Here is a 14,915-nt window from a genome sequence, read left to right on the forward strand (position 1 = left end):
GGGACATGGATGCAGCTGGAAACCATCATTCTTAGCAAACTATCACAAGAAGAGAAAACCAAACACCGCATGTTCTCACTCATAGGTGGGAACTGAACAATGAGATCACTTGGACTCGGGAAGGGGAACATCACACACTGGGGCCTATCATGGGGAGGGGGGAGGGGGAGGGATTGCTTTGGGGAGTTATACATGATATAAATGATGAATTGATGGGTGCTGACGAGTTGATGGGTGCAGCACACCAACATGGCACAAGCATACATATGTAACAAACCTGCACTTTATGCACATGTACCCTAGAACTTAAAGTATAATATAAATAAATAAATAAATAAATAAATAAATAAATAAATAAAAGAAACAGTTTTGGTAACTATCTACCATCAATATAACTGCCAAATGTTCAATTTTTAATGTGTTTGTGAGAATTTGGCAACTTCATTTATTGTTTCCTATATTTTCTTTTATTTTTGCTTGTATTTATTAACTTTAAAATTAAGAATTTAAACTTTTTAATTGAACAACTTAAAAAATTAAAATATATAAAAGTGTAAATATATTTAGTAAAATATAAACAGTAAAAAAGATTAACATAAAATGCACCAGTCTCTCACCCAATGCTATTTCCAGGGTCAACTCTTAGTAGTTTCCACTGTGAGTTTTTGCATGAGTCTAAACAAATATGTGTAATGCCCCTGATTCTTGATGTATCAATTCAGTCCTTGTTTTCTGGTTTTAAATAGATAAGGATTTAGTTCCCATATTATTGTCCCTTTCTCCTCACATTCACACTTGTGATTGTTACACTATTCCAAAAATCCATCTCAAGTCTCTTTACCTTTGAATTTGGTTGGGGTAAGATGTAAGAAGCAGAACTTTTTCATTTGTGATATACCAGCGTCTATGATTTCATTGCTTGTTCTTCAAAGGTACCTCATTCATCCCAAATTTCAAACCTTGTAAGAATTGCCTTTAGAATTAGTATTCTATTTACATTTTTTTTGTTTTTTCTATTATGGACCACTTCTTTTGGCTAATTATTCTGCAAAAATATTACTGTTCTGTATTTTCTTTTGTCTCCTTCATTACAGTTCCCAATAGTAGTACTTTAATATGGCTGAATCAATGATAATAACTTTGTTATTAAGCGTAATTATCTTTAATTATTTTCCAAAATGATAATTTAAGTGTATTACTTACCAAAAACTATTATTATTGCTATGGAAATACTTGATTATGCAAAGAATACTAGTCCCTTCAATATGTATCAAATGTAATTACCATTTGAGCACTCAAGATGAAATATACTAAAAGTCAAGATTAAGCGTTTTCTCTTTTATTATGATCTAATAATTCTTCAAAAATTTCATCACCTTTTGGTTTTGTAAATTTAACCTAAACATTAAGTTGTTATTGTAATTACTACACTTGGTATTTCCTGAATTTCTAATTGGTTTTTCTTAAAATATGGCTGGAAATTTTCAAATACTTTCTTTGGTTTTATGTTTTCATTTCTATTATGGTGTCTTTAATCAAGTTTTTCACATTCTTAGTGTGCACCTATTTTTTTTTATCACTCATAGATTTATTCTTTCATGTGTAATTGTGGATTACAAGGCTATCTTTAACAGAAATTGTATTTGAAATAATCCTGCGTAGTCTGAGTAGAGCACCTGTTTGTCCAAGAAAGGTTAGATTGACTTCTGTAGGCTCCTGGGAGTTAATCACTGGAATGCTGAATTTTCAATTTGATGATTATTGTGCTTCAGAGTATATTCAAGGGGGCATATTCAAATCTCAAGTCTTTTTTAAAAACATCCTTAGCACAGGCTAATAATTATGAATTGTTTATTGAGGTCATTTTAAATCAATCTTTTTCTTATAAGGTGTAGGTTTAGAAGTCTTATTTTATTAGAACAATCTCTTTTTTCTACTTTCCAGTTCATGCAAGATCTAATTAGTTGTGTTATATTTGTGTGTCGAAAGTTAAACCCCTGATTTTTCTAAGCTAGCAACTTCTTCTCAATCTGGGTCAAATCAATGTGTTTTTATTGTTTATTTTTTAAATTTGTAATTCTTTTGAGATATTATTTAAAAATCTGTTGCTTCTATTTTATTTTAGCAGTTGTGGATTTTTTTTTTTTTTTTTTTTTTTTGTAGCAGCAGGCTTTTTAGTTTAGCCAGTCCACACATTTCCAGAAACTGATAGCTCTCATTTTATGGGTGTATCTACTTTGACAGTCCTTAGCTCTGTGTCACCAACATGATTCACTTAACCTACCAGTGTGCAAAACCTAGTAGAGTAGCTGAAAAAATTCTCTGGATGGTTCAGAAAACTGAAATTCCTATGTTGCTTATTTCCAATCAACTTCCCCATATAACTAGTACTTAATATTTGCTATCTTTCTTAGATTTTCAAATTCTCTCACATACTAATTTAGGCAGTGATGTCCATCTTATGATATTTTGAGCAAAAGTCCAATCCATTGTAAAACACACAACAAGCAACTCAGTTGCTCAAAGAACACCGAATATTGTTTTTGTACTCACATGGTAGTCTGTGTTGATTACAAGAACTGTTTTACTTCACAAGTTCTTTCATGGATTCAGGAGACTAATGTCATGTAAAAATGCCTACAATATTATCATTTCACTTTCTGCCTTATAACTGAGCCTACCCTACTGTAATTGCTTTGCCAGAGAATAAGCATATTTCTAAGGGATATGATGAATTGTTTTTTACAAAGATGGTACTTTCAATTGTCATCAATACTTAGCCCATATTAGGTATTAATATTTTTCCTACTTTTTAAGTTTTTAGATGATGTGACATATGATTATTGTTTTAATTCTCATTTCTTTGAGAGCAAATGTGGTGTTTTTGAATATACCTACAAATTCATTGATATAACCTTCTTTAAGAGGTGGAGGCTGGTTTTCCCTTTCTTATATATGCACTAATGGAATAACTCAAAAGAGTCAAACATGGTCATGGAGGAAATGACTGCATCAGGTATCCTAGACCAGGCATAGAGGCCGTTATGAGTCTCCTTGCTCTCACTCATGGATCATTGACTCTGAGAAAAGCCAGCTACCATCTCCTGAGGACGCTCAATCAGTCCTATGGAGAGACCCACACAGTGAAGAAGAGGCCTCTTGCCAACAACCAGCTAGGAATTGAGACCTCCTGCCTAAAGCTATAGAGTGCTATGAGTTGAATTGTGTCACCCCAAAATTCATGTGTTGATGTTCTAACCTCCAGTACCTCAGAATGTGACCTTATTTGGAAAGACAGTCACTGGAGATGTAACTACATAAGGTCATTAGGGTGAAATCTAATTCACTATGACTGATGTTTTCATAAAGAGAAGGACATTTAAATACAGAGACAGACACATATACAGGGAAGACAAGGTGTGGAGACACAAAGAGAAGACACTGTCTGCAAGACAAAGAGAGAGGCCTGGAACACATCCTTCCCTCACAGCCCTCAGAAGAAACTAACCCTGCTGACACTTTGATTTTAGACTTCCAGCCCGTAGAACTATGAGAGAATAAATTTTTGTTGTTCTATGCCACTTAGTTTGCAGTATTTTGTTATAACAGCCCTAAGAAACTAAAATACATTAAGTGAGACTTTTTTTTTTTTTTTTTTTTTTTTTTTTTTTTTTTTTTTTGAGACAGAGTCTCTCTCTGTCACCCAGGCTGGCGTGCAGTGGCCAGATCTCAGCTCACTGCAAGCTCCGCCTCCCAGGTTTATGCCATTCTCCTGCCTCAGCCTCCCGAGTAGCTGGGACCACAGGCGCCCGTCACCTCTCCCGGCTAGTTTTTTGTATTTTTTAGTAGAGACGGGGTTTCACCGTGTTAGTCAGGATGGTCTCGATCTCCTGACCTCGTAATCCGCCTGTCTCGGCCTCCCAAAGTGCTGGGATTACAGGCTTGAGCCACCACGCCCGGCCAAGTGAGGCATTTTGAGAGCAGACAAAATGCTCTCATAAATTACTACAACCTCATAAAAAAAACCTGGGTCATTCAGCTAAATTCTTGATCCACAGAAAATAAGAGATAATAAATGTTTATTGCTTTAAGCCAGTAAGTTTTGGGATAATTTTTTGTGGAGCAGGAGATAACTAATATAATTGGCTAAATTGAATAATCTCAATAATGTATTTACATGTGTCATATTTATTTTTAATTATATAATTGCACATTTTTATTGTAATCTTTATTCCATTCTTGATAAGTAAGCACTTTCTATACAAAACTTTTTAAGGACTGCTGTAATTTTTCTTCTATTACTAAGTTGCTGTTTTTAAAAATTATATTTTAAGTTCTGAAATACATGTGCACAATGGGCAGGTTTGTTAAATATGTATACATGTGCCATGGTGATTTGCTGCACCCGTCAATCAATCATCTAAGTTTTAAGTCCCACATGCATGCATTAGGTACTTGTCCTAATGCTATCCCTTCCCTTGCCCCTCGTCCCCTGACCGGCCCCAGTGTGTGATGTTCCCTTCCCTGTATCCATGTGTTCCCACTGTTCAACTCCCACTTATAAGTGAGAACATATGGTGTTTGGTTTTCTGTCCTTGCAATAGTTTGCTGAGAATGATGGTTTCCAGCTTCATCCGTGTCCCTGCAAAGAACATTAACTCATTCTTTTTTATGGCTGCATAGTATTCCATGGTGCATATGTGCCACATTTTCTTTATCCATTCTATCATTGATGGGCATTTGGGTTGGTTCCAAATCTTTGTTATTGTAAATAGTGCTGCAATAAACATATGTGTGCATATGTCTTTGTGGTAGAATGATTTATAATCCTTTGGGTACATACCCAGTAATAGGATGGCTAGGCCAAATGATATTTCTGGCTCTAGATCCTCGAGGAATCACCACACTGTCTTCCACAATGGTTGAACTAATTTATGTTCCCACCAACAGTGTAAAAGCATTCCTATTTCTCCACATCCTCTCCAGCATCTGTAGTTTTCTGACTTTCTAGTGATAGCCATTTTAACTGGCATGAGATGGTATCTCAATGTGGTTTTGATATGTATTTCTCTAATGACCAGTGTGAGCTTTTTTTCATATGTTTGCTGGGTGTGTAAATGTCTTCTTTTGAGAAGTGTCTGTTTATATCCTTCAACCACTTTTTGATTTTTTTTTTTGTTTGTTTGTTTCTTGTTTTTGTTTTTTTTTTTTTTTTTTCTTGCAAATTTGTTTAAGTTCCTTGTAGATTCTGGATATTAGACCTTTGTCAGATGGATAGATGGCAAAAATTTTCTCCCATTCTTTAGATTGTCTCTTCAGACTGATGATAGTTTCTTTTGCTGTGCAGAAGCTCTTTAATTAGATCCCATTTGCCAATTTTGGTTTTGGTCATAACTGTTTTTGGTGTTTAGTCATGAAGTCTTTGCCTATGACTATGTCCTGAATGGTATTGCCTTAGTTTTATTCTAGTGTTTTTATGGTTTTGGGTTTTACATTGAAGTCTTTAATCCATCTTGAGTTAATTTTTGTATAAGGTGTAATGAAGGGGTCTGATTTCAGTTTTCTGCCTATGGCTAGTCAGTTTTCCCAGCACCATTTATTAAATAGGGAATCATTTCCTCATTGCTTATTTTTATCAGGATTGTCGAAGATCAGATGGTTGTACATGTGTGGTGTCACTTCTGAGGCCTATGTTCTGTTCCATTGGCCTATATATCTGGTTTGGGCCCAGTACTATGCTGTTTTGGTTACTGTAGCCTTGTAATATAGTTTGAAGTCAGGTAGCATGATTCCTCCAGCTTTGTTCCTTTTGCTTAGGATTGTCTTGGCTCTACAGGCCTTTTTGGGTTCCATATGAAATTTAAAGTAGTTTTTCTAATTCTCTGAAGAAACTTAATGGTAGCTTGATGGAAATAGCATTGAATCTATAAATTACTTTGGGTGTTATGGCCATTTTCACAATATTGATTCTTCCTATTCATTAGTATGGAATGTTTTCCCATTTGTTTGTGTCCTCTCTTATTTCCTTGAGCAGTGGTTGGTAGTTCTCCTTGAAGAGGTCCTTCACATTCCTTGTAGATTTTATTCCTAGGTATTTTATTCTCTTTGTAGCAATTATGAATGGGATTTCACTCATGATTTGGTTCTCTGTCTATTGTTGATGTGTAGGAATGTTTGTGATTGTTGCACATTGACTTTGTATCCTGAGACTTTGCTGAAGTTGCTTATCAGCTTAATGAGTTTTTGGGCTGAGACAATGGGGTTTTCTAAATATACAATCATGTCAACTGCAAATAGAGACAATTTGACTTTCTCTCTTCTGATTTGAATACGCTGTATTTCTTTCTCTTGCCTCATTGCCCTGGCCAGAACTTCCAATACTACGTTGAATAGGAGTTGTGAGAGAGGACATCCTTGTCTTGTGCCGGTTTTCAAAGGAAATGCTTCCAGCTTTTGCTGATTCGGTATGATAATGGCTATGATTTTGTCATAAGTAGCTCTTATTATTATGAGTTATGTTCCATCAATACCTAGTTTATTGAATGTTTTTAGCATGAAGGGGTGTTGAATATTATTGAAGACCTTTTCTGCATCTATTGAGATAATCATGTGGTTTTTGTCAGTTTCTGTTTATGTGATGGGTTACGTTTATTGATTTGCTTATGTTGAACCAGACTTGAATCCCAGGGATGAAGCAGACTTAATCGTGGTGGATAAGCTTTTTGATATGCTGCTGGATTGGGTTTGCCAGCATTTTATTGAGGATTTTTGCATGAATGTTCATCTGGGATATTGGCCTGATTTTTTTTTTTTTTTTTAAGGTCTCCACCAGGTTTTGTTATCAGGATGATGCTGGCCTCATAAAATAAGTTAGGGAGAATTCTCTCTTTTTCTATTGTTTGGCATAGTTTCAGAAGGAATGGTACCAGCTCTTCTTTGTACCACTGGTAGAATTCAGCTATGAATCTGTCTGGTCCTGGGTTTTTTTGGTTGGCAGAAGATTAATTACTGCCTCACTTTCTGAACTTATTATTGGTCTTTTCAGGGATTCAACTTCTTCCTGGTTTAGTCTTGGAAGGGTGCATGTGTCCATGAACTTATCCATTTCTTCTAGATTCTCTAATTTACTTGCATAGAGGTGTTTATAATATTGTCTGATGGTAGTTTGTATTTCTGTGAGATCAGTGGTGACATCCCCTTTATCATTTTTATTGTGTCTATTTGATTCTTCTCTCTCTTCTTCTTTATTAGTCTGGCTAGCAGATTATCTATTTTGTTAATCTTTAAAAAAAACAGCTCATGGATTCATTGATTTTTTTGAAGGATTTTTTTATGTCTCTGTCTCCTTCAATTCTGTTCTGATCTTAGTTATTCCTTGTTTTCAGCTAGCTTTTGAAGTTGTTTGCTCTTGCTTCTCTAGTTCTTTTAATTGTGATGTTAGAGTGTCGATTTTAGATGCTTTCTGATGTGGGCATTTAGTGCTAAATTTGCCTCTAAACACTACTTTAGCTGTGTCCCAGAGATTTTGGTACGTTGTCTCTTTGTTCTCATTGGTTTCAAAAAACGCTTTTATTTCTGCCTTAATTTCGTATTTGCCCAGTAGTTATTCAGGAGCAGGTTGTTCAGTCTCCATGTAGTTGTGGGATTTGAATGAGTTTCTTTCTTTTTTTATTTTACTTTATTCTTTTAGATGGTGTCTTGCTCTGTTGCCAGGCTGGAGTTCAGTGGCGTTGAGTGAATTTCCTTATCCTGAGTTCTAATTTGATTGCACTGTGGTCTGAAAGAGTGTTTGTTATGATTTCCTTTCTTTTGCATTTGCTGAGGTATGTTTTCCTTCCAACTATGTGGTCAATTTTAGAATAAGTGCTATGTGGTGCTGAGAAGAATGTATATTCTATTGATTTGGGGTGGAGAGTTCTGTAGATGTCTATTAAGTCTTCTTGGTCCAGAGCTGAGTTCAAGTCCTGAATACCCTTGTTAAATTTCTGTCTCATTGATCTTCTAATATTGACTGTGGGGTGCTAAAGACTCCCACTACTATTTTGTGGTAGTCTAAGTCTCTTCGTAGGTCTCTAAGAGCTTGTTTTATGAAACTGGGTGCTCCTGTATTGGGTGCATATATATTTAGGATAGTTAGCTCTTCTTGCATTAACTCTTTTACCATTATGTAATGTCTTTCTTTTTGTCTTTTTTTGATCTTTGCTGGTTTAAAGTCTGTTTTATCAGAAGCAGACTCTTTATCCAATTTGCCTGTCTGTGTCTTTTAATTGGGGACATTCAGGCAGTTTATATTGAAGTTTAATATTGTTATGTGTGAATTTGATCCTGTCAACTAGCTGGTTATTTTGCACATTTGTTGATGCAATTTCTTCATAGTGTCATTGGTATTAGTTAACATTTTTGCCTTTTAATATTATTTGGGATATTTTGTAAGTTTATATGTTCTAAACATGCACTTAATAAGTCTATTTTACTTTATAAAGTATAAAAATCATTTTGCTGATTCTAATTTGTCTCAACCTAAAAATAATAGGTTTAGAAGACAAAAATATTTTCTAAGATTTTCTCAGGATGATAACTAAATATTTGGTTTAAATATTTTGCTTCTAGTCAAAATTTCACATATTTGATTTTGAGATAGAAAAGAATCCCATTCCAATAAACTAATATAGTTTTGAGAAAGGGTTATTCTAGAACTTGTTAAGTAGAAATGAATTACTTACAAACCTTCTTTCATAAGGAAAAATTCCAATTATTAGCTTCTCTAAAGATAAGGAGGTTAAGTGTAGACAAATCTTACAAATTCAGTGACCACAGAGCCAAATTTTTTCTTTATCTCTAGGATTTAAACCTGGGAACACAGATTAGTTTTAAGGGTTTAGCAGAAGGATACCGTGGAGTATGTATTTTTGCGTCTGTTTCTTTTTTATTATGCATTTTAAAATGGTAAGCTTTGACTTGATATCCTTCTCCAAGAAGCAGAGATACTTCCAACCAGGAAGAAGCCATTACTTATAACCATGAATCATTTACATTAAAATTTAAATTATAATTTAGAATGCATAAAAACAGTTTTAAAATGTAAAGTATTAATTCTTACCTTTCTACTTACTTAACATCAAATCGATTAAACCAGCTAAAGTAGTCAATAAATTACTTTGAAAAACAATTGCCAATAAAATATAACAGTATACTTATAAACATATATTTATGTTGTGGGTTGCAAAAAAGGATAATTTCACTAAAAAAATTAAATGTGAAACTGATGTCTAATCAATATTTTTAGCTTACAACAGTGTGAAATAGTGAAAATGGAAAATATACAATATTAAACCTATGTAAAATACAATATTCTAATGATATCTAATTGTAATTATTTTCTTGTATTAATATAGTTGACATTATCTTCTTATCCTCACAAAGGAAATGAACCTTCTATGAAGATTAATGCAGCCTTCACTTCGCTGCACATTAATGTGGAAGATATTATTACTTTGAGCTCCAGGAATTCCCACTGGCAAAGGGCATTAAATCATACCATCTACACACTGCCTTTTTAGTTCTTCTGACATGTTAGCCTTAGAGGGTCTCTAAATTCAGCAGTGACATTGTGATGTGAATTTGTGCCCAAAATTTGATTGGAATAGCAGCAGGTTTATATTTTAAAGAAAATCGGCCGGGCGCGGTGGCTCAAGCCTGTAATCCCAGCACTTTGGGAGGCCGAGACGGGCGGATCACGAGGTCAGGAGATCGAGACCATCCTGGCTAACACGGTGAAACCCCGTCTCTACTAAAAAATGCAAAAAAACTAGCCGGGCGAGGTGGTGGGCGCCTGTAGTCCCAGCTACTCGGGAGGCTGAGGCAGGAGAATGGCGTAAACCCGGGAGGCGGAGCTTGCAGTGAGCTGAGATCCGGCCACTGCACTCCAGCCTGGGCGACAGAGCAAGACTCTGTCTCAAAAAAAAAAAAAAAAAAAAAAGAAAGAAAAAAGAAAATCTACCATAGCTACTAGATCAAATTACTGAAATTTTATTATGTTTATTATTTCTTTACAAAATTTCCATGGAAACAGCTAAGTTTCATTTTTAAACAGTTATAAAGAAATACATTAAATTTTATATTTCTTATTTTTATGTAACCTTAATATCTTCAATCTCTTTTATTTCTACTTTATAGACATTGTAATAATGTATAGATGAATCTTTTTCTAATTAAAAAGTTTGCTATTTATCAGTTAATGCTATTTGGACTCAATTTTTAAGTGTTTTACTAGATATATGTATGAATAAAATACGTACACAGTTTATATAGACCTTATGTCTTTTAATCAAAGTGATTTTCAAACTAAGTGAGATCGCCTCATAACTGTTATTTCTAAATTTTAGTTAACAAAAACGTTAAACGTTACTCGACAAGCTAAGTAAATGTTTTCTCTCTAACATTTTAAAATGCCTACTCTCCTAAATATCTATTTTTTTTCAATTTTCCTAACATTATGAGAGTGGAAAACAAGAAGTAGAAGTGAAGAGCCAGAGAGATTTTAGCCTTAGCACGCCATGGTTCCTCGTATGTTCAGAGGTTGAAGTGAACCTTCAAAAACAGGAAATTTTAGGAGATTGTTTTAGGTTTAATAATTGCATATCCCATTTATTTTTATCTTATTTGTTTCTAATTGGAAATGTTATCATTATCCATAACTATTTCATTAGAAATAGGTACTCTGCCCAATGATACATTAAAGGTGTAGGAAAATTAAAATTGTGAAAGACTTTAAACTGACCGAAAAGATCATGACAGTTTTCTCTAAGTCACTCTTCCAGGCGATCTCGGTCTTTCATTATTTTTGAGATATTTCACAACTCTGTAAGTCTAGGCACAGATAACATTGCAAATGATTCTTTCCCATAGAAATATGAATCATTTTTTCAGTAAAACTGAATGAACTATTGTCCTACAGATAAGTCCATTTTGAATCTATTTGTAAATTTATTGTAATTTGACTCTTTTACCCTCTTAAAATTTGTTGAGTATTTTAGGTGCTTTAAAATGTGTGGGATGTAAGTGTTTATATTTATTATGTTGAAAATAGAAATAAAACATCTTAAAACATTTATTGGCTCATTTTAAGGTAACAGTAATGAACATATCACATGATAGTAGAAATAACACTTCAATGTTATGGGTAGATAGGCATGAGAGGAGCAGGAGAGGGCTCTCTCCTCACACATGAGAAATGTTGGGTGATGGTTTGGCAGTTGCCACATTGCCTTTCTAAAACTAATAAACTGGCAGTCAGCACCTGGGAGAGGACAGTTCCTGATGGGCTACACCTGTTATCCTTAAAGTTTTAATTAAAGCAGGTCCCGAATGGTATTACCTAGGTTTTCTTCTAGGGTTTTTATGGTATTAGGTCTAACATTTAAGTCTCTAATCCATCTTGAATTAATTTTCGTATAAGGAGTAAGGAAAGGATCCAGTTTCAGCTTTCTACTTATGGCTAGCCAATTTTCCCAGCACCATTTATTAAATAGGGAATCCTTTCCCCATTTCTTGTTTTTCTCAGGTTTGTCAAAGATCAGATGGCTGTAGATGTGTGGTATTATTTCTGAGGACTCTCTTCTGTTCCATTGGTCTATATCTCTGTTTTGGTACCAGTACCATGCTGTTTTGGTTACTGTAGACTTGTAGTATAGGTAGCGTGATGCCTCCAGCTTTGTTCTTTTGACTTAGGATTGTCTTGGCAATGCAGGCTCTTTTTTGGTTCCATATGAACTTTAAAGCAGTTTTTTTCCAATTCTGTGAAGAAACTCATTGGTAGCTTGATGGGGATGGCATTGAATCTATAAATTACCTTGGGCAGTATGGCCATTTTCACGATATTGATTCTTCCTAGCCATGAGCATGGTATGTTCTTCCATTTGTCTGGGTCTTCTTTTATTTCACTGAGCAGTGGCTTGTAGTTCTCCTTGAAGAGGTCCTTTACGTCCCTTGTAAGTTGGATTCCTAGGCATTTTATTCTCTTTGAAGCAATTGTGAATGGAAATTCATTCCTGATTTGGCTCTCTGTTTGTCTGTTACTGGTGTATAAAAATGATTGTGATTTTTGCACATTAAAATCATAGGCATGGGCAAGGACTTCATGTCTAAAACACCAAAAGCAATGGCAACAAAAGCCAAGATTGACAAATGAGATCTAATTAAACTAAAGAGCTTCTGCACAGCAAAAGAAACTACTATCAGAGTGAACAGGCAACTTACAGAATGAGAGAAAATTTTTGCAATCTACTCATCTGACAAAGGGCTAATATCCAGAACCTACAAAGAACTCAAACAAATTTACAAGAAAAAAACAAACAACCCCATCAAAAAGTGGGCAAAAGATATGAACAGACATTTCTCAAAAAAAAGCACGCATACAGCCAACAGACACATGAAAAAATGCTCATCATCACTGGCTATCAGAGAAATGCAAATCAAAACCACAATGAGATACCATCTCACACCAGTTAGAATGGCAATCATTAAAAAGTCAGGAAATAACAGGTGCTGGAGAGGATGTGGAGAAATAGGAACACTTTTACACTGTTGGCAAGATTGCAAACTAGTTCAACCATTATGGAAAACAGTATGGCGATTCCTCAAAGATCTAGAACTAGAATTACCATATGACCCAGCCATCCCATTACTGGGTATATACCCAAAGGATTATAAATCATGCTGCTTAAAGACACATGCACACGTATGTTCATTGCGGCACTATTCACAACAGCAAAGACTTGGAATCAACCCAAATGTCCATCAGTGACAGACTGGATTAAGAAAATGTGGCACATATACACCACGGAATACTATGCAGCCATAAAAAAGGATGAATTTGTGTCCTTTGCAGGGACATGGATGCAGCTGGAAACCATCATTCTCAGCAAACTATCGCAAGAACAGAAAACCAAACACCACATGTTCTCACTCATAGGTGGGAACTGAACAATGAGATCACCTGGACTCGGGAAGGGGAACATCACACACCAGGGCCTATCATGGGGAGGGGGGAGGGGGGAGGGGGGAGGGATTGCATTGGGAGTTATACCTGATATAAATGACGAGTTGATGGGTGCTGATGAGTTGATGGGTGCAGCACACCAACATAGCACAAGCATACATATGTAACAAACCTGCACGTTATGCACATGTACCCTAGAACTTAAAGTGTAATAAAAAAAAGAAAAAAAGAAAAAAGAAAAACATACCAAAAATAAAAAATAAAAATAAATAAATAAATAAAGCAGGTCCCAAGGAGAAGCAACTTCCTGGGCATGCATGTTAAGAGACGAAATTGGTGAAGTATGACCTTCTGGGTACATTCCACTGGAAAAAGGAAGAAAGCCTCAGATACACACGCATGTAAATCCCTAAACACACTGCACATGCTCATTTCCAAAGGGTGAGGAGAGCACTGCACATGCAGAAAACCCACCCTCAGGGAAGAATCATGGGAAAGAGGTGAGCTGATAAAGTCCCAGGATCAAGGTTAAAGGCCCTTATTTTTCTCTCTTTGACCTTCAGTCACCCACTTGAATATCTTCCAAGGGTTCTTTCCTTTCTTTCTTGTTATAAAGCCTTTTTAAATAAACTTCTGCTCCTGCTCTGAAACTTGCCTTGGTCTCTTTTCCTGTTTTATTTTCCTCAAGTTCTTTCTTCCAAAGAGGCAAGAACTGAAGTTGCTACAGACCCATATGGATATGCCTCCAGTAACTGAGGGTAATTCAGATTTCTTCCACAGCTAACATAAGTGTGAGTATAAAATTAGTTTTGACCACAAAGACCTCCTGTAATCTAAAAAAGTGGCAGTTTGTTCTGGACTATAAAAGAATATAATGAAGGACAAAATATGGAAAGTGAATCTGTCTGCCTTAGTTTACAAAAGTCTGAAAGTAAGATATGCAATATGCTAAAATCTTAGCAAAGTTTGATAAAATTATATGGGCTTCTTTCCTTGGTTTACTGATTAATGTCTTTAGCTAGAATTTTAAAGAAATTTTTTAAACCTGTATAATCTGTCTAGAAAACAGATTTTGTGTTTTATTAGAATAAGATTTATTATATTGATTTTATTATATGCTTGATTATTATCTCCCACAACACATGGGAATTACGGGAGCTACGAGATTTGGATGGGGACACAGAGCCAAACCACATTAATTATTTAAATAGTTAATTGTTCAAAACTTTAATTTTAAAAGTGAAATCTAGTTGTTTGTAGACAACTAGATTCTAATTGATGATGCACATGATACCCACAGAGTTTTATAAAAATTCAGATACCTAAGTGGTACTCAAGACTTACTGTATCTCTTTACATGGTATTCATTGTAGATAAAGTACATAGCTTCAAATAAACTATACATATATCAATATTTTCCCCTTATAAAAATTGTGGCTTCAGAGCTGATAGTGTGTAGAAAACATTCAGGCTATAGACTGAGTCTGAACTTCTAGGGTTGTTAGCTGAAAAACAGATGATTTCATAAGACTATTTGTCCCAAATCCAGCAGAACAAGAATTAAAATACAAAGGACTGAAAGAATGAATGAGGAAAATTTTATTGTGTTTGAAATAAACGTGATTCATGTTAATTTTGTTTTCTGGTTACACTAAGAAATTCTTTTTCTCAATCTGTCAACTCACAAGTTACTAAATTCTGTGTTTGTAAAATGAAGTGAAATATTTTTAGATATGGTCCATTCTCGCTGACCATTGCTGGTTCTGACTCTAAATCTCTTTACTTTCTCTAAGTAGCAATATATTTATTTCAAAGATTTTTAAGACTTTTTGAGAATCTGTTCTTATACTTGCCAGGATATAATTGGCCAAATGTTTGAGCAACCGAGGTTTTAGCTGGAATTTCATATTTGAGG

General features: G+C 34.9%; 1 pseudogene; it reads right to left on the reverse strand.

Annotated features, from left to right (window-relative positions):
• Positions 1 to 1,323: 1,323 nt before the first annotated feature.
• Positions 1,324 to 14,915, reverse strand: part of LOC104662640 — a 118,610-nt pseudogene continuing 105,018 nt past the window's right edge.

Source organism: Rhinopithecus roxellana, chromosome 12 (assembly GCF_007565055.1).
Source record: "Rhinopithecus roxellana isolate Shanxi Qingling chromosome 12, ASM756505v1, whole genome shotgun sequence".
Classification (NCBI taxonomy): domain Eukaryota; kingdom Metazoa; phylum Chordata; class Mammalia; order Primates; family Cercopithecidae; genus Rhinopithecus; species Rhinopithecus roxellana.